This window comes from Euprymna scolopes, chromosome 10 (assembly GCF_053919585.1).
Source record: "Euprymna scolopes isolate OS-2025 chromosome 10, ASM5391958v1, whole genome shotgun sequence".
Taxonomy (NCBI): domain Eukaryota; kingdom Metazoa; phylum Mollusca; class Cephalopoda; order Sepiida; family Sepiolidae; genus Euprymna; species Euprymna scolopes.
The window spans coordinates 71,061,279-71,087,223 of NC_136491.1; the positions used below are offsets into that span (position 1 = coordinate 71,061,279).

At 35.7% G+C, this 25,945-nt stretch overlaps 1 long non-coding RNA gene across 2 annotated transcripts in view; it reads right to left on the reverse strand.

The window, feature by feature from the left end:
• Nucleotides 1-391: 391 nt before the first annotated feature.
• LOC145286095 (uncharacterized) overlaps nt 392-25,945 on the reverse strand; it is a 145,862-nt gene continuing 120,308 nt past the window's right edge. For both annotated transcript variants that reach the window (XR_013869098.1, XR_013869099.1), the window contains exon 3: nt 392-6,806. This is a non-coding gene — a long non-coding RNA (uncharacterized LOC145286095). The remainder of the gene's footprint in view (nt 6,807-25,945) is intronic.

Consider the following 25,945-nt stretch of genomic DNA (forward strand, 5'->3'; position numbering starts at 1 on the left):
GCAACAAAACACAAAAAAAAATAATAAAAATTCGTTACATTATACATTTCAAAAGTCCGTTGACACAAAACAAAAATTTGTCCCTTTTTCAAAGACCAGAATAATTAAATCACACTAAAAAGCCGAAAATTATACACAGTGCATAAATTTGATTTCATTCTGCATCTTTCTTTTTTCTATAGTGTATTTTATTTTATTTATTTATTTATTCATTCTTTCTTTTAATACTCGAGAATCTCAAATGTACTTTCGACTTTTGACTCTAAATTGTTATTTATTATTATTGACAGTTTCTCTAAACAATTCAGACATTAACACACATTTTATGAATGACACTGTCCTATTTTCTATTTGTTTTTATTTTATTTATGAATGAAATATTCGTGGGTAGCTTTCTTTTTTTTTTTAACCGTCCGTATCTCTTTTATCATTCATTACGGCATATCGGCCTTTTTTTCTTTTTAATATTTTTTGTTAACTTTAGTTTTCTGTGTGCGTGCGTGTTCAAATTTTTTTTTCTTTTTTGTTCGCATTTCTGTGATCATGTAATTTTTTTTTCCGTGGTATTATTTATTTATTTATTTTTTAATTATCTTGGACCCTTTTAAAACATTGTGTTTCTTTTTTTTTATTTCGTGGTACTGAAGTTTTTTTTTTTTTTTTTTTTTTAAACTCACCCTCGCTGGGTGGTCTGGTCGCTACGGCTCCAAATTGTATTTATTATATATACCCAAGGTTCGGTTTTGCATTGCTGATGCAAACTGGCTCACGGGCACCAAATATGTATATGTTATATAGGGTTTCATTGAGAGAGTCTTATTATAAGCGCAGTCTTAGAAGAGAGATGTGTTGTAAGAGTTCTAGAGAGGGATGTTGTGAGAGAGATTGTTCATGTTATGACGATTCATATTTATTAAAAGTTCATTACTTAGAAGTGTTCATATGAGAAGCTCTTTGAGTGAGGAGATAGTGTTCAGACATTGTGTAGACAGTCTTCAGACAGTCTTAGTGTAGATATGAGATGTAGAGTTCACATTGTAGATAGGAGATGTGTATGTCATGACATTTTATAACACAGACATATAGATATATAATAACAATTCAATTTACCTTTTTGTAGAATCACAACACAAGACGACGTTTTATAAAAACACATGATGGGTTTATTTCTTCATGACCGGCCGTGGTTTTCATCATCAAGAATTCAAAGCTTCACATATTAAGTTTCAAAGTGACCGTCTCGCTTCTAGACGTTCGAATCCTCAGACTCTCTCTGAGTTTCTAACTAACCAACTAACTAACTAACTCCTATATTGAGAAATCCATGCATGTCCGGCCAATGTGACCACAATTCACGTGCCATCAACATGCGCGACCTGCATGTTTCCGAACATTCTGATTTTCCATTTTTTTCTTTGTTGTTTTCACAAAGGAATTCAACCTACATATCTAATTTATTTAACCCATATTTTATTATCCACATTCTTTCTAACAATGATAGTTTATTTATTATTTATTTCATCAGAATCAACAATTTACTGGACATTCCATTTAAACGTATTGTTCTTTAAAACTTATATCCAGGGTTCGATTCCTGCTTTCTCTCATTTTATTTTCATTTTGACTAAATCTCTCTATTTTTATACTTACATGAAAAGGGGACAGCCCTTATCATGTAACAACTGGAGGCTGCAGGAGTAAGCTGCAATCGCTGGAAGCTGCAGGGATGAGCTGGAGTGGAGTCGCTGGAGTTGCATGAATCATTGGAGGCTGCAGGAGTTATCTGGAGTTGCTGGAAGTGAGCCAGAGTGTAAATTAAGGATCAAGAACTGAAGTAGCAGGCTGTGAGGGGGAATTCCAGGAAGCAAGCAGCAGTAGAGAGATGAATTGTATTATTATTTTGTAGTAGTTAACCCTGAAAAAAGGCTGTTTGGGTACTGCTGCTGGTGCCCCAGGATCCCACGGTGAATGGGAATGCTGACTTGATGAGAGTTAAGTCAGACTGTGAGTGCTCTTAACTCTTGGGTCGAGTGGAGGATTTGCTGGAAAGCCATTCAGGCTACAAGCTCTATGACCAGTGATGGTGTTGTTAACCAATGAATAACTATCATTAATTTTAGGTTGGATTTCTTACCAGCAAAAATGTATGTGGCATTTATTACTAGTATTTATTTAAATCTCCATCTAAAAATAAAAAGTCTACTATTTTGTTTTATTGCAAAAATGTGAATTTTGTGCTTTTTCTTTGTTGCTTGAGAAAAGTTGTTGCTATTCTTAGCACAAGAGAATGTCAGGCTTCAGCCGATTGTGTGTTTGTGTTTATAAACATGGGAAAGCTTAGCTAGCACACTGTGAAAATACAATTTTTAGTATTAATAATCGGTTAGAATGGATGATGGCTGAAAGCGATTGGACATCCAAGACATTACAGCAGTACCCAAAGGTTTGCTCTTTTATTTAGGTGCCATCTTCTTTCCAGAAACTTCATTCTTTCAGTGATTACTAACCTTTTCTTTGGTCTGATATTCTTTTTTATTGTCTCGCCAATTTCTTTGAAGGTCAGCTCTTCCAAATTCAACAAATCAACACCCAGCATACAGGCTTGGGGCTCGACTATGACAGAATACAAACAAGCCAACATGGATATCTCCATATGCGGTACACACACAAACTCATCCTATCGTTACGCACACTTCTATTACTAATTTTAAGGAGACAAATAATCCATAATGGCTGTGGGCCATAACTTAAGCACACACACATGAACTCTTTTCTCTTTAAACCAGTCTGTATAATCATAAACGTCTCTATTCAGAAACTCTTTTAACAACTAACCCGTTTCTCTCTATACCTTACTAACGAAGATGACAAATAAAGCTGTTTATTAAATGTTAGAATGAGATTTCATTTCTTCCACCACTAAAAATTCAAATAAACAATAAAGACAAAGACACTATTTCGTATTCACCTTATGTTCTTGTTACGCTCTTGAATCTTTCATCGAGTATTCATTTCAACACCATACGAATTGAAAAGATAAAAAAAAAAAAAAAAATGGATGAAAAAAAATAAAAATCGTATTTTACTTCATATTTATTTGAAATTATGATGAAGGGATTATATTTTCGCAAATTAAATTGCAAAACAAAACAAAACAAACAAACAAAAAAACAAACAAAAAAAATGAATGAAACCCAATTGCATTGTATGACTTTCTAACACTATTTCTTTAATATTTATTTGAAGACCAGCGCTTCCAAATTTACTGATATGCCATCGTTAAAAATTTCTGGATTGCTTTGCACCCAGCTGTTGCAAGAAACATCTATAATTTTTTTGCTCCCCTTCGCTTCGTTTGTCTTTTAGTTTTTTTTTACCAACACCTCAAATTATTCTTATCCATAGTCTGGATTGTTCAGTGTGTACATGCATCCTATCGGCGATCCCAGTGTCAGATGTGAACTTTCATGGAATGGCAAGCATATATCTACGATATCACTTGTCGGTAAGCAATGTGTTTCGTTTGTATGCCATTTTCAATGTATTTCAATTCGAACAGAATGATGTTGTTAACATTATTAGCAACAATAACGTAACAATCGTCATTAGCGACAATGCAAACTTGAAACAGATTAATGCATTTCCTTTCACTTGTGTTAACAATTAAAATAGTATCATCGCTCTCAGTTAGCAAATATATACACCATCTGCCAGAAGAAAATATTTTATGCTTGAAGCCAAAGGCATATTGTACACTTTTCTTTTAAAATTCTTTAATGTTATTTTTTATGTGCAATTCGACCACAGATGGTATTTACTCATTAACTTGCGGTACCTTTCGGGCGTTGCAAGTAAAAACATTTCGGGCGTTGCCCGGTAATGTTTTTACTTGCAATTTGTTGAAAACTGATTGTGTTGACTTTTTTGGGTTTGATCGAAATCTAGAGAGAAAAAGCTGATAAAGAAGTAGAAGGTAAAGCCTGTGGCAAACTGAGAAGTTGATTGGATGAAAAAAATTGACCAATTAGGTTAGCTGAAACAAACTAGCCTTCAATCCTCACAGAACAGAGGCGTGTAGCAGAAACAAATGGAACTTTTTTCTTTTAACGAATCAATGCCTCTCCTCTGTGCTTTTTGGCCACATACTGACCAATCAGGGGTACGGGCGCATTGACCCTTTCTATCCCCTAAGAAATTCGGCCAGCATCCGGTTTGAGGAATAAGAACTCGTCCTTACTGAGAGAGCCACCAAACAGAACGGACATCCCTTTTCTTCTCTCTCTCCACCTCGGTGATTTCTAACGGTATCGACGATTCCACTGGGAATAACTACCGCGATAGCACCAGGTAGCCGGAGTCCAGCTTGTGACAAGGAACATATCACATTCTCCTTAATAAACCTTTTTTATGAAGTTGTTGTGTTCGTCATTTCAGACGCTTGTATTGAATTATTTATTTTCTTAGGTTGTGCCCTAAAAGCATTTTAAACCCTAAAGGCGTTACTCCAAAATGGGAAGAAGCAATAGGATGAATTCTTAACTAATGACAATTATTGGTGTCACGATTAATCAAGTTGTGAGAAACGTTAATAAAATTTAGGTACTTGTGCAGATTTTGAACCGGATGTATCTAAGCGTCAACCACCGAATTATACCGAATGTCACCCATGATCAAATCTTAACAGCTGTACGAAACGGAAAAATAAGTGGAAATTGTAAAAAACAAAAACAACACGATCTACCGTCATTTTGTTTTATTATTCATTTAATAATGTTTCATAGTAAATAGTTTTTATGCAAGAGAAGGGCATTTATAATCATTTTTTTAATTTTTTTTATTTTTGATAGATAATATATTTTTTTGTTTACTTGAGAGTCACCACTTATCAAGGCCCGAAGGCCACTCGAGGATAAGGGTTAATGAATGTAAGGTGGTAGTGTAGTAATCGTTAGTGGTGTAAATTAGGTAGAATTTGATTATTTATGAGGACGGCTCAACAAGAACTTGTTTACATAGGATTTGAAAGCTACCATGTTGTAGTCAACCGGGAAGCAGGACAGTGTTCCACATGTGAGCAGTTCTGGGAAAAGGGCCTTGTTCATGGAATCTGCGTTTAGATTAAGGCACAGATGGAGAATGGGGGAAATCGTTTATAGTAGTTGTAGCTAGTCGAGTTTTTTCTGTGAAAGTTTGCCAAAGAGGAACCATAGATTGGAGTTCAGTCGAGCAGTTGCCACGGAAATAACGAAAGTGCAGAGACAGCCTTGCAACGTCTCTTCGGTGGGAAATTGGTTACAGGGAAGAGGAAAGGACATCACCTACTAGGTTTTGAAGGCGGTTTTGAACTCTATGTAAGGCTAGATAGGGCACGCCACGCAGCTTCTGTCCAGATGTGGCAACAATACTCCATTTTAGAGTGTACTTGGCTCTTATACAGATCGACTGGAGCTGTAGAGTGATTCACCCATTTTCCCGACGATCTTGGTACCGGATTTGATGCAGGTTTTTAATTCTAGATCAGAAGTGAAGGTCAGACCCAGAAGCTTGCCAGAGAGCTTCTCCAAGACGAGAGCCATTCATTTCACTTGATTAGCAAACAAAAGTTTTTAAAAACAAATCATGCATCTTTTTTTATCTTTCAAAGGTTTTTAAAAAGGTTTAAAGATACATCAATTTTTTTTCAAGTAATTTTTTTTTTCCTTTTTAAAGAAAATTGTAAGAAAAGGTTCAATTGTTAAATAAAAAAAAAATTTTGTCCAAAAAAGTTTAAAAGGTTTGTTACCTCCAATCACATACGTCGCTTATGGAACTTCTCTAAAAACACTAAAGAATTAACTTGCTCTCACTTAACCCCATTCCAGCTTGGGACCAGTTTTCATATAAACAAAAGAGTTTTGCATCTCATCGAATGGATTCTCCACTGCCAGTGGAGTACATAGCCTTAAGAAGCCCTCATGATGTTAGGCTGTATACCTAATTGAACACACCAAGAACTCATTTTCTGATGGTGAAATTCATAGTGCCAAACTCACTCTGTTTCTGGGAAAATTCTTCTCTATCATTATTCCAACTGGGTTCTAATCTTTAGTTCCCCTGTGTAAAACATTCACAGGAACAACTCGTCTAGCTACGACAATGCAAATAGACTTTCTTTCTCCATGAGCCTAGCATCAGGCAGAATTTCCATTGACATAGCTTCTTTGCAAGGGCTTCCTACCTGTGTGACACATTACTACGGGACTGCTTCCTTGCATATTAACCCATAGTTGTCTTCAAATTCAATGCCAAAAAAAAAAAAAAAAATGCTTGTCATAAACCGTCTCATAAATAATTAAACTTAGTTCATACCATTTATTCTTTTTCATTTTTGGCTGACAATAATTCCATCTCACTAACCCTTTTTCCTGAGTGGCTCATGGGCTTGATAAGTGGTGACTTAATGTTAAAAAAAGAAATTGTTACGTATAACTGTATTGAAGTTTAAAATATAAACTAATTGTTGTTGTTGTTGTTGTTGTGGAGGAGGAGGAGGAGGAGGAGGAGGAGGAGGAAGAGGAGGAGGAGATCTTGTTTGTGTCGTGCAACCAAATTACTATCTGATGACTTTCAACCTTCGTGATCAAAGAACACAGCATGCAGCAGAGAGATGTGAGCTAGGTGAATCAATAATCAGATATAAAAAAGACAGACGGAAAACCAGCTTGTGATGACCTAAAGCTTCATAGAAATGAAAATACTTCAAGCTGAATTACGACCGACGGACTGACAAAGCTCCTCAGAGAGATGCACGGATGTATCTAAAATAGCTGAAATAAATGAAAAAAAAAATGTGTAAAAGAAAGAATGAAAACAATTATTGAAAAAGAAAGAATTAAAAGAAATTATTAAAAAAGAAATCTAAGAATATTATTGAAAAAGAAAGAATAAAAAATGATTGAAAAAAGAAATAATTAAAAATAATTATTGAAAAAAGAAGTTTTTAAACAGTATTGGTAAAGAAAGAATGAAAAATCATCGTAAAAGAAAGCTGAAAAAAAATATTGAAAAAGAAAGAATGAAAAGATTTTGCAAAAAGAAAGCATGAAAAAAAATATTGAAAAAGAAAGCTGCAAAAAATTATTGCATTGTATTGTTATTTCATTCATATAAAATGTTATTGAAAAAGAAAGAATAAAAGAAATAAAAATCAAAGGAGAAGCAGACAGACAGAACAAATTATGAAATGAAAGAAAACTGAAAAGAAATATCTAAAAGAAAGAATGAAAAAAAGAAAGAAAAACCGAAAGACAAATTATGAAATAAAAGACAAAAACAAAATGAAAGGCAGGAAAACAAAAGAACGAAACAGAAAATGGAGACATGAAATATATGGATATATTTTAAGCATGATAGTTCATAGAGCAAATTGTGGTGACTGCTGAAGAGAACGCGATAAACAAATGGTCCAAGAATGAAAGAAACAATGCTTGGATGAATGGTTCAAAGTATTTCTATAGTTACGCGTAGGATAGTCAGATGATCGCCGCCCCCATAAACACCTCACGACCTTATGCCTAATTTGTAAATTACATTTTTTTTTATTTGCGAAGAAATAATTCAGTGTCATATCTGTTCAATATCGGATACATTCTCTAGATTTCGGGACTCTAATAATAAGCGTATATTTGCAGTAATACTAATTTCCCAACCCTTTAATAAACACAGCACAATTCCCTTCCAATATGTGCAATTTTTTAACAACATATCATGTTCTTACCAATAAAAACCCATTTTTCTATATTAAACGACCATAAAGGTTAACATACTATTTCAAACACAAACGTGCATGATAAACAAAGATGCTATTTCAAAGTTACGTGTGAACAAACAAAAATTTTATTCAAAGTTAAGTTTGACAGACAAACACAAATGCTATTTCAAAGTTAAGTCTGATAGGCAAGAAAAATTTCTATTTAAACTTAAGTGTGACGGACATGCAAAAATGCTATTTCAAAGTGTTACAGACTAAGAAAAAGTCTATTTAAAATTAAGTGTCACAAACAAGCAAAAATGCAATTTCAAAGTAAAGTGTGACAGACAAGGAAAAAATCTATTTAAAAGTTAAGTTTGGCAGACAAGCAAAAATGCTATTCCAAAGTTACGTGTGACAGACAAACAAAAATATTAGTCAAAATTTAAATGTGACAGATTAAGAAAAAGTATATTTAAAATTTAGTGTCACACACAAGGAAAGATGCTACTTAAAAGTTAAGTGTGACAGACAAGAAAAAATCTATTTAAAAATAAGTGTGACGAATAAGCTAAATGCTATTTAAAAGTTAAGTGTCACAGACAAGACAAAATGCTATTTAAAATTAAGTGTCACAAACAAACAAAAATGTTATTCAAAGTTAAGTCTGAAAGACAAGGAAAAAGTCTTTTTATAAATAAGTGTGACAGACATGCAAAAATAGTATTTCAAAGTTATGTCTGATAGACAAGTAAAATGCTATTTAAAAGTAAATGTGACAGACAAACAAAAATTTTCTTTCAAAGTTAAGTGCGACAGACAAGGAAAAAGTATATTTCAAAGTTAAATGTGGCAAACAAACAAAAATATTATTTTAAAGTTTAGTGTGACAGACAAAAAATGTTATTTCAAAGGTAAAGTCTGTTTCAAAGTAATTGCGACAACAAGCAAAAATGTTATTCCAAAGTTAAGTGTAACACACACAAAAATGCTATTTTAAAGGTTAGTGTGACAGACAAGCAAAAATGCTATTTCAAAGTTGAGTGTGATAAACGAAGGAAAAAGTCTATTTAAATGTAAGTGTTACACATGAGCAAAAATGCTATTTCAAAATTAAGTGTGACAGACAAGCAAAAATTTAATTTCAAAGTTAAGTGTAACACACAAACAAAAATGCTATATCAATGTTAAGTGTGGTAGACAAACAAAAATACTATTTCAAAGCTAAGGCTTAAAGTTAAGTTTTAATTTTGAAATGCATGGAAAGTAAAACTGTGGCGGTCAGGGAAAACACTTGACATGAACGAAATTATTCTTTAAAACTGAAACTCTTTATGACAGTAAGGCATAGTAGCTTGTAGTGCCAGTTTAGTAGTAAGATAAGTGCCCACTAAACATTTAAGGTGCTCACAGTCCTCAGGTATAGAGATGGAGAATGTGAATAGCGATAAATTTTTCTGTAAACAGTCCAAACTTTTTTCAAGAGACTGCAAACAACGAATAAAATTTCTTAGTGTAGAAATGTCACTTGTGACAGAGATATAAAAAGTTTTTAACAAGGGTTCTGAGGAGTTGGTTTGTGAACAAAGTAGCTTAGAGAATAGCAGGGATTAGAGAACCAGAAAGTAAATAAAGTTATTTCAAAGTTCAGTGTGACAGACAAACAAAAATGCTATTTCAAAATTAAGTGTTACAGACAAACAGAAATGCTATTTCAAAATTAAGTGTGACAAACAAAGAAAAATGCTATTTCAAAAGTAAATGTGACAGAAAACAAAAATACTATTTCAAAATTAAGTGTTACAGACAAACAAAAATGCTATTTCAAAATTAAGTGTGACAGACAAATAAAAATGCTATTTCAAAATTAAGTGTGACAGACAAACAAAAATGCTATTTCAAAATTAAGTGTGACAGACAAACAAAAATGCTATTTCAAAATTGTGTTACAGACAAAAAATACTATTTCAAAATTAAGTGTGACAGACAAACAAAAATGCTATTTCAAAATTGTGTTACTGACAAACAAAAATGCTATTTCAAAATTAAGTGTGACAGACAAACAAAAATGCTATTTCAAAGTTATTATAAAAAAGACGTGAGGCATAGAAACCATATTCAGGTGAAGTAAAGTAAAACAAAAAAGCTGGATCATTTGTAATTAGGGTCATTCAATTATTAAAGCAAGCAATTATTAAAACAGGAGAGTCAGAGACACTTAATGACACCTCGAGATCACCACCACAGCACTGAAAACCCTGTTGCCATTTATGACATCGTATCTGTGTTAAGTGGGGTTTTCTTCAATGGCAGTAACTAAAATTTATACTCCTATATATTCGTTTTTCTTTTGTGTGTATTGATATTCATATTAAAACCCCTCTTTTCTATTTATTTAAAAAGAAAATACAATTTTGTTATATATGGGTTGTGGAATTGCATTCACTAGCAAAAGATTTAGCTAATTTGCATATTCTTTTAAACATTCATTTTAATTAATTCCCTATTAGTTGCTTTGGTATTCTCATGGGATAATCATCTTTAGTTAACTATTACGTGTAATTATATTCATGCAGATATTCTTCATGATTTATACTTGCATAATATTTGCGTAAAAAGTTTATAGTAAACACAACATTGTTTCCATATATATTTATGTTGATGTATATATTTTTATTTAACAAATTTTGCCTACGAAACTCCTCCTACAGTTTTTGGTCTACAGACATGAAACTTCATATATAAGGTATCTGAATTCTGGCAAAACTTTATATTTGGATTTTAGCCCGGAAAAATCGGTGCAAAAGTGTGAAAATTGAAAAAAATTAAATTTGCCAGGTGAAGGTCGAACGCCGGCATTACGAATGCATAAATTTCATGTTTTAATTTTTAGCCTTGCAGTAAACATGTTTTCATAGCTCAGTCGTTGACGGCAGAGACAAAATAAATCATGAGCTGAACGTTTTGGTTTCGATTCTCGGTGGTGGCGCATGAGTCTTTTTTTTATACATTTTATTGCATCCAATCTATCTATCTATCTATCTATCTATACATATATATATAAACTAGCAAAGATACCCGTGCTTCGCACGGAGCTTTGTTGCGCACTCGGGTACCAAAATCTGTGGGCACCTTTCCAGTAAGTTGATGTTGTAAGAGCAACGATTGCATAAGGTGATTAACATTTTAACTACCTCTTGTAGTGACTGAAATTCAATCAGGAACTTCACAAAACATTTGCATCAAAAAGGAAGGTTACTTGATGTTACATAGTAAATTTTTCATTGAAGTAATTTTCAACTCTTGCTTAAATTTTATCTTGCACATTCAATACTAAAAACTTACCACAATCAGATCATGTCAGTTTTTCCTCATATCCATTTCTCGAACTTTTCACTGAAGAGCCTCAGGGTAAACTACATTTCTGCTGCTTTGATTTGGAGCCAGAATGTAGAGTTTTTCTGAACTTCCTGTCCGGCTGATGGAGACGTAGAACATACCGTGACTGAAGCAGTCTGATGTCAAGTCTACGCCAATGGTGTTAAATGTCTGACCTTGACTTTTGTTTATGCTCATTGCAAAACACACCTTCACAGGAAATTGGAGTCTCCGGAATTTAAATGGAAGTTCTGAGTCCGATGGAACTAAGGGGATCCTTGGCAGTAGAACGGTTTCGCCTTTGTAGGGACCACAGGAAATGGTGGCCTCAAGTACATTGGTGTGCAATCTGGTGATAACACATCTGGTTCCGTTTGTTGTTTTTGGCGGTTCCAAGGATCAAAGAATCATGATTGGCGATCCAATTTTGAGATTTAAAATGTGTGGAGGCATTCCAGATATCTCCAAAGAGTTTAAAAACTCCACAGGGTAGTGAACAGCTTCATATTCATTAGTAGCCGAATCAACTGACTTGTATTGCTTTGTGTCTCCTGGAAATTCATCCATTATTGAATTGTTCAAATGATTCACATTGCTGTTTAATGGCGAAATAATAGCCCTCTCAGCAAGCCAATCCGGTGATTTTCCATTGTTTTGCAGGTCTGGGTACACTTTGTCTTTCAGTTGCTTCTGATTACCGACACATTTACCAAGCGCAGTTGGAATCTTAATTGTGTCAGGTGAAGAAGTGATAGGAAACTGACCATTACCGATTTGGAGAAGCAATTTTGAGAAGTCTGCTGCAGCTGTGTTATCAGAGATATAGGCTCTCATATTAGTAGTCAGTCTCTTCACTATAACGTGCCTCCAGAGATAGGATTGTTTCAAACTTGCATTGACAATGTTAGCCCTTGTGCCATTTTTAACCACTGGGAGGATTTGACGGAAATCACCGCAAAATAAGGTTGGAATGCCACCCATGGGATTCTTGTTTCCTGTGATGTCTTGCAGTGTTCGGTCAATTGCTTCATAAGCACTCTTGTGCGTCATTGGGGCTTCGTCTACAATGATTGCAGAGGTGTCTCTAATTACATTTGCCAAGGCTGAGTTACCAGTAATTTTGCAAACTGGCTGATCCATTCGATGAGTATCCAAGGGTACTTTAAAAGTGCTGTGAAGAGTGCGGCCACCTTGTAGTAGAGTAGCAGCAATGCCACTGAATGCTGTTGCAAGCACAATCTTTCTCATGGATCTAATCTTTGCAAGGATCAAATTGATTACAAAAGTCTTGCCCGTACCACCTGGAACATCAAGAAACATCATGTTTTTGTTCATTTCACCTTGTGCTTCCAACATTGCCATGAATGAATTGTAAACTTCTCTTTGAGAATCGGTCAGTTTTTCTTGCATATTTTCTGCTTGTAGGGAAAGTTCTTCAAGATTATAAGTAACTTCACGTTGATACTCTCTCGCGAGTCTTTCATCTCTCCCTTGCGTTGGTGCAGGTAATCCATAGCTTGCCAATGGTTGACCGCACATAAGGAGAACTTTTTCTTCAATTAGACAAAGAGTTTTATTGTAGATGTCCTCATTAAAATCTGCTTCTGGATTGTTAACTTCTTGCCTGTATCTATGAAGAATGTCTTCAGATATTACATCACGAAAAGCCATCCAGATCTCAAGAGGATTTCTTGGCTCACAGGCTGTTAAAATTATCACAAATAGGCTTCGCAAATTTGAAGGTGATTGAGTGGCACTTGCCTCTCCTACTGCTTGATGCAAGTGATGGTCATTTTCTAGAAGGCCTCGAGCAAGGCACGCTGCTCTGTATGTTTCAAACACCTGACCATTGTATGCTCGCAAATTTTGAAATGAAGTTGGACCAGCAACCTCATTGAGCAACAGGCGTAAGAAATAACACTCCCCTGCTTTTGGACTAATCGTGTAGATTCTCCCAATGCATGGTGCCTTCCATACATCATCATTTTCAGTACCTTCAACTTGTACCCCACGCATTCTTCTCATCCATTTCTTTGTCGATTTGTTCCAAGTGTAAAACCCAGGGACTTCTGCGTATTTGAGACCCCTTGCAAAGTCATCCTCATGGCAGAGTTGAAAAAATGCTGTCAAAGTTGTGGCAGGCGGTGGACCTTGGGCTCGTTCCAGAGCAGTATCAGCTGAGAACATGACACGCTGCCCATTTTCAAGATGAACAGAAAGTTGTACAATTGGGGGGAAATGTTCATAGATGGGATGTTCCAATATCCTCCAGGCCGCCTCTGAACTGCCGACATACCTTGCATTCTGGAACTGCTGGATCTCATCCACAATGTGACTTTGTACTTGGCCTTGTTGGTTAGCTGCTCCATCAGTTCTTTGTAGTTCAAACACTGCTTGATCACATCCTTTATTCACGTATTTGAGGACATATTTGATGCTTTGGATCGAGCTGCAAATTTCTACGTTAATGTGAGCGTTGAACTGCTGAAGGAGGACCTTGTTGTACGGAACAATCCACTGGTTTGTTATTTCTTGATTAACATACCGACCATTTCTCTTCATCCTTATTGTACCAGTCTGGCCTCCATCTTCTGGTTTTCTTCGCCTGTACTTGGGGTAAGAGTCTTGGCCTTGCTCGGTACACTGAAGAAATTCTTTTGGGTATTTTTTGGAACATTTGTTGTCAATCATACATGGACAATTTGGATTAAATGGTCCACAAGGTCCATGCACCATATGTGCCATCACTTTAGCATGAAGATCAGGATCTTCCTCTTTGTCAGGAATCTCTGCAGATATGCAGAGATCCATTTTTTCTGGTAGAAGTTTGTCCTCTGGGGCCTGCCAGGTGAGGATGTGTGCATGCGGCAGTCCTCTTTTTTGATATTCAATACTGTACAGGAAATCCCTCAGCCTGCCAAATCCTCCCTTTTTAATAAATTCAAGTAACTTTTTTAGCTTCTGCCTGAAAACCCTGGCAACAATATCTGGACGATCCTGAGGGTCTTGCCCTTGAAGACAATTTTCTGTAATTTCTGTCCACTTTGGATTTGTTGTGAACGTGATGAAGAGGTCGGCTCGGCCCATTCGCCGAACATATGCCATGGCATCACTTTGACGCTCAAACATGTATCGAGGGCCTCCTGTATAAGTTGCCGGAAGTACAACTCGTTGACCAAACTGTTCTGGATTCCCATCCTCCCTAAGAATTGAATCTCTCAAGTTGCTATAATTGTCAGCTCTCAGGGTCTGTTGCTCACGCCTCAGGAACTGTAAACGTTCTGTTTCAATCTTGCAGTACACATCCACCAGCCATTGTTGAAATAGCCTTCGGTACCAGAGAAAATAGTTTCCAGGCCGAGTCATTAAATGGTACGAATAAAATTGCTGTTGGGTAACTTTTCGCCCATTGGATGCCTTCATGTAGATGTTGTAAGATGGAGAACCATAGGGGTACATTAACGGGTACATTAAAGTATCGTAGAGGGGATGTAGTTCGGAGATCCATTTTAATGTATCATTTCTAAAACGCAAGACAATATCCCGGTTAGCTGTTGGTTCATTCTCCATTAATATTCCAATCTCATACGTTGTTGTTGGAGCATTGAATCGCCGTGGATGCTCTTCTTGCGGCCTTCGGTCTTCCCTTATGACAACTTTATGTTCTACCAAGTGTTCTTCTTCAATCCTCTCCTTTGTTGTTTTCAGCTGACAAATAAAGCTGTTGTTCTCATGTAAAAATTCAGTCAGACTTTGGAGAATGTCTCTATTGAGTCTACTGTCACGTCCCCGATTATGTAGTTCCTCTTCCAGACTATCCAAGAAGTAGACTTGAATAAACTTTGCTGTTTCATCTTCAGGTGGTAAAAGACTCCCAATCTGGTGGCAAACCTGGCCTCGAATTCTAAAAGAAGGATTCCACCCATGTACTGCCGCAATTTTGTGACCAAATGATGTCATTGCAAAACAATTGTTATAACAGCGTAGATTTTGCAGAAAATCTTTAGAGATGGGACCATTGCCGGAGAGCAAATCTTGGAGCAACTGAGGCAGTGGTGGAAAGCTATCAAGCACAACTTTGCCAGAAGAACAACAACAACCAGGGGTTTCTCCTTTAAATTTTACAGCTGAGCAATGTTGACATACTTTGTCCATTTTTCCTATATCAGCTGTAGTGAGAGAGTCATTTTTGTTGTAGAGCAATCCTTTTCTATTGCAGTGTTCTATTTCATGGTGTCTCAAAGCAGTCATTCGTTGTCTAGCTGCCTCGTTTTCTGTCAATTGCTGGGGCAAAGTCATACTCTCTCTCCATGCAGCCTCTCGTTGTTGCCCTTGGTATAGGCGAAAGCTTCGTTGGGTTTCCGATTCATTCTGATGTCGTTGAGCCACTCTCAACTGACCTTGTGTACGTCTACTTACCTCATATAATTCATTCGATCGTAATATTGCTTCTCTTTCCAGTGCATATCTTTGCCTTTCTTGAATTTCATCTTGTGATGAATTTAACCGCCTTACAGCATGTCTAGTTCTGTCAGCTTCACGTTGGGTTTCTCTTTCCAAATCTGACAGTCTTGCTCTCCTTTCTCTTTGACGTATCCTGTTAAGTTCTAGACGTCTTTCTCTATCTGAATTGTTTTCATTGGAGCGAATTGCAGCAACTCTTAGTCTATTAGCTTCCAATCTTTCCATTCTTTCTTCCTCACTTTCGTTTCTACTTCGTTTGGGTGGCATAATTTCGGTTTTAAACGGAATTGTTTAACGATATTAATGATTGTAAATTAATTAAGCGTAAAGGAAATGTATACTAACTGAAATGGACGAACTATAAATAATATTTCTGAATAGTACAATTATAAACAATTATATTGTACCTATTTACTATGCCTCCCCACGGGACAGAGTTAGACACCAGGGTCGTTTTTTAACGTGGAGAAAAGGTACAAAAATAAAAATTGTCTCAGTCGTGAAGGATTTCTCTTCCACCGAAAGAGAACAAGAAAATGAAGTGCAGCATCTGAAGAACAGATGGTGTTTATTTGCTCCCCCACTGAGCAAATTAGGCACAAGGCCGTTTTTAATGTGAGGTAAAAACCAGCTCCCCTAAAAGGGGTCACTCTGGTTACCAAAAATAATAATTGTCCCAGTATAGAGGGTTTCCCCTCCATTGACTGGTACAAATTATCTTAAGTGCAGCATCTGCCGGAACAGATACTACACTTTGATCTTGACCAAAAGGAATGAATAAAAGCGACCTACGTGTGACTCATTACTTCCGGGTGTAAACGTCACAATCTAAAAGTAATAATTAAAAAAAAAAAGTAAATGTAAAATAAATGTAATACCAACTTAGGTTAACTAAGTAAACAGTACAATTAAAACAGTTCTATTAAAACAAATAATTACTAAGATCTAGGTAATTGTTAGTCTCATTGTTATGGTTTTAAAGAAAAAAATGTGTAAAAAAAGTTCTGCTTTTGTGAGTACGTGTATTTCTTTTAAATTACATAACCTTTTTATTTTATTAATTATATCTCTTTTAAATTTATATATTTTGTTAGTAAACTGGAAGAAATTCAGTTGAATAAAACCTTGTTCGTGTTCTTTACGTTAAACTCATATTTTTATAAAAGGTTCATCCGGTTTAAAGAAAGCGCTAAGTTTAAATAAGACTGGAAATAACTAATTCAATATATAAATAGAAAAATGAAATAAATATAAGCTTTAAGTCTTAAGATAGTAATAATCAAAATGTAATAAATTATTTGTAGTTCAAATCTATGATAAGACAGGCTTTCGAAATAGGCTCGACCAGAAAGATTAAATTGGAACGAAATTATAATCTCCGTGCTATTTTCAAAACAACCCCACAAAAGTAACGATATCCTGCAGTTGGTTAAATGACAATGGTTGTAAGAAAAATGTAAAAGAACATGCGCTTATCTGTTTATTTTGACCTGTTTTATTTAATTAAAAAAACATTGGCTATAACTGGAAGAGAGCGTTATGTTTTGGGGGTTGTTTAAAAAATAGAATGGAAATAAAGTTAGTTCCGTTTTAATTGTCTTTAATTACGGCAAGCGCTAACAAAATCGAAAAATCACTGTTTACATTCGAAATGTTAACTTTTATAGGTTTACAGGGTTGCTGACAAGACTGGGGGTGTTTAATACAATTATTTTACTAAATTGATTTTTTTCATTTAAAAATAAAATTATTTCTTTTTTAATAAAGTTTTATTTTAAAATATTTGTTTTTGTTTATTTATATAAAATTACGATAGTTGAATTGTATTCTTTCAATTATGTTGGCAAGTAAAATATAAAAGATTAAAACGGAACGAAATTGAAATTTCCATTACATTTTCAATACAATCCCAAAACATAAAGCTTTCCTCGCCAATGAATTGTTTTGATAATATACGTAAAGTGAAATAAATCGAATATAAAATTAAATGAAAATATATTAAATAATTAAATGTTAAATAGATTTTGTAAATAGTACAGTTGAAATGATTAGAATATTTCCAATATGTAATAAGGTCGAGGTAATTAGTTAAAGAGATTTAATATAATGTGATATGCAAATGAGCATAAGTCATTCGATATGGGGGTGGTTTGTAGACTAGTATATAAAGAAATTAGGCATTGATTCTTATGTCTCCTATAACAGAAACATCCTAAAATGGGTTCTAATGTTTCTCTACCAGGAGAGATCTACCCTCTTACCTCCTTTATATTTCATTGATGATGGAGAGCTGTACACACAGACAGAAACACACGAACCCTATTACTTTATAAAAATATAGAAGTGAAAATGTCTGTCTGTCTGTCTGTCTGTTCTCTATGGTAGTTAAGGAAGACTATTATACAGAAACGCATTACTTTACATATTCACACTTTTTAATATATACATATGTACATAACCTTATGAACAGTACATAGGGCCCGAGCAAAGCAGGCCGGAACTGCTAGTAGAACATTCAAGTAGACTTCAGATAAGTAACACACTTCAAGTGACACTGTCTCATTGCAAAAAAGAAAAAAAAACTCAGAGTTCCTATTCATTTAGTGTTATGGTGATTTTAAATTTTCACGCAATTCATAGTCGTTTTTGTGATATTTTTGTACCTTACTTTAAAGGCATGTTTAAGAGTTACCATAGCAACTACAATCAGAGAGTAGTAGGGCAGCAATGGTCGCCAACAGAAAGATAGGGGGAGAGGAGAGGAAGAGGATAGCTTGTGTATCTAAATGGACACACAAACATGCAACAGACTTATCTGATAGTTCAAACTAGTAACTTCATTCATTGTTATTAAAAAATAACAACTTTAGAGTACTCCCAGACCATGGTAACTGGTTTGCGATTATACAAACCTACTTGCAGTGACATTATCTTTCCCTGGGTGGTAGTTAATTGTGAAACTTTAACAAGCATGTTTGAAGTTTGTGCTATAGATGTGATGTGGTGAACTAAGTATTATGATATCCGTTTGATGTACTGTTAGGGATTCAAAGGGATCAATTACCATAATACCACATTTATTCTAAAAATTTTCTCTGAAACTACTTGGTCGATCTGGCCGAAATTTTGTATGAATCTTTATTATGATACGGGGCAGCAACTTAAGTATTATGGTATTCATCCAATACAAAGTTATGGATTAATAGGTATTAGTCACCGCAATACCATACTGACTCTAGAGGTTTGGTATAAAGCACACTGTTGTGTAGTCACATGCATGCTGGGTCGATTTTTCGTCAGCCAGGAAAACTTGTAATGTAAACTTATAAAAAATATAAAAAACATTATTTTCTTTTTTTATTGCCTCGTGTACCTGCGCCAAGCTAGAGACAGAGAGAATGGACAGGAGGGTGGGGGGATGGAACCACAAGCTCGTCTAATGTTGCTTTGCCTGCTGGCTTTTTGCTTCTCTTCTCTTTTGCCTTTTCTCTGGGCTATATATGCGACCTGCTCTCTACAGGAGCTTTAACCTCAGCAGCTCTGAGCATCAAACACTTGACCTTTCACCACCAGCGACATCAGTTTTGACAGCTTGACTTCAATCATTCAGTGCGTTTTTGCTAGCAGCTGTCATGCATGCATGTACGCATATGCAGAGCTTTACTATGTGACAACTCATTCTTAGTGGGTTATAACTTTTGCCTATTTTTAATGGGCTAAAAAGTCTAGTTTTTCTCAAATGTTTTATCACTAGGAGCAGAATAATTGTTTTTATTTGTGATTCTCTGTTTTTATAGCAATAAGAATGCGTGTGTACATATATAATCGTGCCTGTATGCTTAATTGATGAGGCCAGTGAACAAGTAGATTTGAAATGTTACAGTTGTTGTGATAAGCCATGTCAAATCTTGGCTCATCATTATTTGATGGCATTAAGATATACAAACGAGCAAAATTCCATTGGTTGTGTCATGTGACCAAATTCAATCAATACATAATTCAACAGTTGACAAAATTTAAATATCAGATTTAAATTTTAAAGTTCATACAAGCATTTACTTTGTTGCTGTGTTATTAATCTAAATATTTTTGTTTTAACTGCCTGATTAAAAAACATATATTCTGAACATCAGGAAGTTTCAGCAGATATTCTGCTGGTTTGTCAGGCTTAAGATGTTCCCTCGAATAGTGGTTTGGTTGTTTTCTTTTGTGACATGGCAACACTTTTTGCGTTATTTAAAGCTGAATCCAGTAATTTTTGAAAACGTTTTTATGCTGCAAGTATTTTATATCTTCAAACATAGTGTTTGGTTTGGTTGTTTTGTTAAGGAAAATTGTGGATTTTTGTTTTTGACTATGAAGAATATGATTGAAAAAAAAAAGAATATGATTGAAAGAAAGAAGAAAATAATAACATTAATGTTTGGTACATTTAAATCAGAAAGCTGGTATCTTCAGACAGCCTAATCTGGTAGTACCAGAATTGAATAATGATGATAATGATGATTATGCAAAAAGACTGGTCGACAAAGGTGACTCAGTCCGATCCCTTCCACAACCCATGGCAACGTGGCTGAAAGTTGGGGTGGAATATTCTGCATATGCTCTGATGTGTTTTGAAGATTCTGCATGTTTGTTCAAAATGTTTAATTGAAAATATTTTGAAATAATGCATTTTGCAATTGCTAAATTTAATCATTGTATCTATTGAGTGTTTCTGAGATTTATTGAGTTTTCTAAAATCGATTGAGTTTTTTTTTTATTATTCAAGTGAGAATTAACTGTCCGCTTCACTAAGTACCATTAGATGATGATATATGATTTGACATGAATCATCACAACATAAGGATTTCAATCCATACAGATTTGTCACTAAACAGATAAATGGTGCATATCTATTAATTCAATAAACATGCCCTTTGTGGAACACAATATCACAGGACTGCTTCCCAATTAACTGCAACATGGTTGTTTTCAAGTCCAATATTAACAAATTCTTAAATAATCAGACTCTTCCCAATGTCAATCATCATTAACAATCCTCCAGACAAACTCATTAACCTCTGTCTTCCAATGGCTTTTGGGCCTTAGTATATAAAAATCATTTTGAAATGTTTATTAAAAAATTGTACTGTTTTAGTCAGTGAACTGATAGAATTTGATTTTAGAACAATTCATTTTAAAATGAGTGAAATCGGAATCGTTTACCTTACTTTAGTGACATCAGATTAATCACCAATCACTATCATCACTGATCAGACGATCTCACTTTTGTGTGTATGTGCGTGTGTGTGTGTGTGTGAGAGAGAGAGAAAGAGAGAGAGAGAGAGAGAGAGAGAGAGAGAGAGAGAGAGAGAGAGAGGTGATAACGTACATACGAACATGAAATACCTTAGTGTATTATTGTATTAATCAAGTTGGTATTAAATATTTCCATAAGGATGGAAGAAATCAACCAAGATTTTATTAGTAACGGCAAGTAATTAGACTTCTCTTGTACTATTCTCAATGGATACCAAGATTCTCAGCCAGAATTAAACCTAATTATTACTACGTCATTCCTTCTCTGTTCAAGGTCAGAAACGCTTTTGAGGATCTTAAAGATGAGATTTAGAAAACCATGCTACATTCTATTGATGAAAACCTTCCCTACGACACTACTGCTACTGCTGTATTGAACCAAGCATGCAGACCAGTTTCAAGGATTCCTTCCCAAAATCGAACATAAGCAGCTGTTGAGAAAGAAGCTTGTGCTATCTTGGAAACGGTGAAGAAAATCACCGCAGGAATCAACTGAATATAATTATAACTACATTAATTATTGAACGACTTCTGATCAGTTTTCTAGTGGGCGTGCAGATTATTTATTGTTATCTATTTTATTTCTATTTCAATATTTTCGTACATTTGTACAATCAAGCTTGAAAATGATTATGGAATTTAAATAATTTTTAATTTTAAACCATATTTCTTTCTAAGTTTTAACTGATGTATACCCATTACTCGAGCAATGTTTGTACGGTACTTGGGTATGTTGATTTCCCCTTTTAATCACTTTAGTTTCTACCACTTAAATATTGGCATGGATAAAAATATTTGTGAAATTTCATCGAAATTCTACACTACTTAATATTTGCATGAGAGAGTAAGTATTGATGTATTGTTTATATTGATGAAAAACCTGTTTTAAGCAAAAAATAATTCTGAACTAATAACAAATAACTTTTATGTCTACTTTTTTGCAGATTATAGAAAAGGTTATCTATAGTATGAACCCCATTTAATATAAAATACAATATTTATGTAATGTTTTTTATAATCTTATTATGTTATGTTAATATTTTACCTCAAATTTATGAAACACGTATCCAATTAAAAAAAAAGTTCTTTAGGCTTCTATGAGATTCGAACTTATATGTCAACATTGTAAAACTACTGCCTAAGCAATGTGTACTCTGCCTATTCCCTTTTTTCAATCAATCACATGTTTCTATTCAGATATTACAAACCTTAAAACCACCATAACTTTTTAATAGTTATGACGTAATCTTGAAACTAGATTCTGATTGAATAAATACATTGAACAATGTAAAATTTTATTTCTGTTCCCCAGCTTGTGAGATATTAAAACAACAACAAAAAAATAATTTTTCAAAATTATATCGACGCGAGTCTAACTTTGTCCCTTTTCACGCTTGAGCCTATAGCAATTGTGATGAAACAAATGAACCATTTACTGTTTTCAAGATAAGTCTTGAAAAAGAGTCCCACTACCACCTTGTACAGTGTATATTCATATTGAAATCAGAGAACTTAAATCTTTTCTTTTATTCTTTTGTTGCATGACAATCTTGCCATTAGTATTTATTTACTTCCCACAGCAGGAAGATGTGATACAAGGTCGGAAGATGGAAAGGAGAAACTTAGGGGACAAGGCAAGAATATACACTGCAGTTTATTTGTATCAAATATGATTGAATTGAAGGAAAAAAATGTAACTTTTCTTAAAAATTTTATGGGTGGCATTTTTTTTTAGGTCACCTGGTATTAAAAGAATAATGTCTTTGATGTAATAAATAAATATAGGGTAAATATATATGGCAACTACATAATAAATATATTGACACACTAGTTCTTGTTGGATCACAAAAGTTAAGCAACATTTAGCCTAACCAATTCCAGATGGATGACCATTTGGCAATATCAAGGACTGTAAGTGTGACAGTGTCATTGGATGTAACGATGATGATGATGATGATGATGATGATGACGATATTGATCATGATGGCAGTGATGATGTTGATGGTAATGGTGATGGTGGTGATGATGCTGATGATAATGATGGAAAGAAAGAGCATTGTTAGGAAAGGTTGTTATGGTATTTATTTGCTTTCCCACCAAAGCAAATTAGGCACAAGGGCGTTTTTTAATGTGGGGGAAAACCAGCTCCCCTAAAAGTACGGTAAAAAGGGGACACTCTGGTTGTGACCAAAAATAATAATTGTCCCAGTATAGAGGGTTTCCCCTCCATTGACTGGTACAAATTATCTTAAGTGCAGTATCTTCAAACCAGATACTACACTTTTATCCCGGCCCGAAGGCCAAGAACAATAGGGTATTTATTTGCTCCTCCACCGAGCAAATTAGGCACAAGGCCGATTTTTAATGTGAGGAGTGAAGGGGAAATGGGGACCAACTCCCCGGGGAGTAGGGGAGCTGGATAGTGACAATTGGTATGAAGGGTTTCCCCTACATTGACCAAGGTCTTATATGTGGGGTTTCCCTCACATATGGTCTTTGCTTGCAGTATCTGCCCGAACAGATACTACACTTTGATCCCAGCCCGAAGGCCAAGAACAACAGGGTATTTATTTGCACCCCCACCGAGCAAATTAGGCACAAGGCCGATTTTTAATGTGAGGAGTGAAGGGGAAATGGGAACCAACAGTAGCTGCCGGAACAGATACTACACTTTGATCCCGGCCCGAACGCCAAGAACAACATTTATTTAGCCTTTCGGCCCCGGCCTTGGCATTATCTACTGCCAAGGCCTCATTTGGGGTCCGAAAGAGTTTAGGCACAAAGGCCAGTAAGGGGATTGGGGGAAAAAACCGGGTCTTTGCTAGAACAATGCTAGACTTGTACAGAAGCCAAGTGCTTTATTAGATTTTCTACACTAGAGACATATCACGCTAAATACGCCTTCATTCTTACCAGGACCTACTTTAAAAACATCTCCCCAGCTTACGGGATGGCAGGCGACTTCATGCGTTCTGTTGAAAAAATAATAATATTTACAAAAACAAAATAAAATATATATTTACAAACAAAACAAAGTATTTTTTTTATGGGGGATGAGATGATGGGGAGGGGGGCAAACTATGAAACACCCAAAAAGAAAGAAAAAGAAAGCAAATAAACAAAATGCCTATGGGGACGGGTCAGTAAGGGGACCCTCCCATCCTACTTGCTATTTGTTCATTAGAACGCCCACTGTCTTCCGGTCCCCATCCCCGTGGGGAGAGGTGAAAGCAAGCAGGTCGTTCCCTAGTGGGGAGTGGAGGATCTAAAGGGCTGCTCTTGCACGAAAATAACTTGGAGTTGGGGTCAATAGGGATGGACGGCGTCTTCCAAGATAAAGGACGTAATGGGCGAAAAAACAGGCCGGGGACAAAACAAACAAGTAGACTGGGCATCTTTGGAAGCTCTCCTAGTGCCGATGAGAAAATAAAAAACTCGGGGACAGGATCGACACACTTACTTCCCTAGTCTAGGCCCTAATAAAGAACTTATCTTCGACTCTTGGTGGTTACTCTGCCTAACTAACCCTACTCCTACCCATATTACAAGGTAAACCTTGTATTAACCGAAGGGCTGGGTTCCGAGAAAAATATCGACCCCAGCACCTCAGGACCAATACCACTAAGAGGGAAACATGAACTCAAACCTAGCTCCTCGTCGGATGCACAAACTAGTGTTGTGCACCCATCTCCTATCAAAGTCTATGCGGTGCAATCTTTTCCAATCACATCTGATCTTTATTTTAAGTTGATGCTTAAAATAAACAACCAGATCCTGATCTGAAACAGATCGCCCCTCATAGACAATGCCCAGACGTGTAACTCACGTCACTAACCGCGCTACCGCTAGGATCGCTAGAAACACCGCCCATTTATACCTGTCAAACGGCGGGTCCACATTGTCGACTACATACGCTAAATCAAGTGGCACCGACCGCTCGGGGCCGATGCGAGCCGTTACCTCTCCAACATGCTCCCAGAGACTCTGCACCCCGCTGCAAAGAAAAAATGCGTGTTCTCTCGTTTCCTCCTCCTCTTCATTGTTGCAGCGTTGGCACGGGGGATAGTACTCTTCTCTATCCCGAAGATCCCTGGCTAGTCTGCCAAAGAGTGGCAACGCGTCCTGGACTAACCTCCACGTAATTGAGAATTCTGCATTATTTATATAGCTACTGGCAGGCGCCCAATTCCACAGCGAGAGAACTTCCCCCCTCGACAGATGTAAATTTATTTGCTTCCCCACCAAAGCAAATTAGGCACAGGGCCGTTTTTAATGTGGGGTAAAAACCAGCTCCCCTAAAAGTAGGCAAAAAGGGGGCACTCTGGTTACCAAAAATAATAATTGTCCCAGTATAGAGGGTTTCCCCTCCATTGACTAGGACAAATTACCTTTAGTGCAGCATCTGCAGAACAGATACCACACATTGATCCCGGCCCGAAAGCCAAGAACAACAGAAAAAAAAGCAAGCCTCTTTTCTATTTATTTAAGGTTGTTATGATATCAATTTAATAAAGGCATTCACTTATTTGTGGATATTGATAAAGAAGAAATCTGTTTTCTGTCATGATAATTTCTGTTGACATGAACGACCATTAAAAAAAGAACACTAGCTGAAAACGTGGCGCTTCTATGTAAAGATATCTGAAAAAAAAAATGTCAGAAATGTCACCTTTTGGCGATTTTACAAGTTCATCTGAATAGGCCACCCTTGTTAAGAAAAAGCAGTTAACCCAATTCTGGGCGATCAAAATTTATTATTGGGTCACCCAAAATATGGATCAGATGTTATGACTGTCTTTGGGTAAGATTGTGAATACAAAGTCAGGTGCCTATTTATTATTGTTCAGAGAATTTGATCAACCCTTCCCCCCCAAAGGATAACAAAATTACTTATTTTTTACTCATACGAAATGGCACTTGGAAAAAAACCTTTGGTTATGCAAATAAAGCGTGAACCCTCTCACGTGAGTGATGATGAAAGGTAGAAACCCAATGGAAAGTGAAGACAATGAACCCTCCTGTCGGGAGTAGCAGTCAGAGATGGACATTACGGAAGAAGAAAAGGAAAACTTT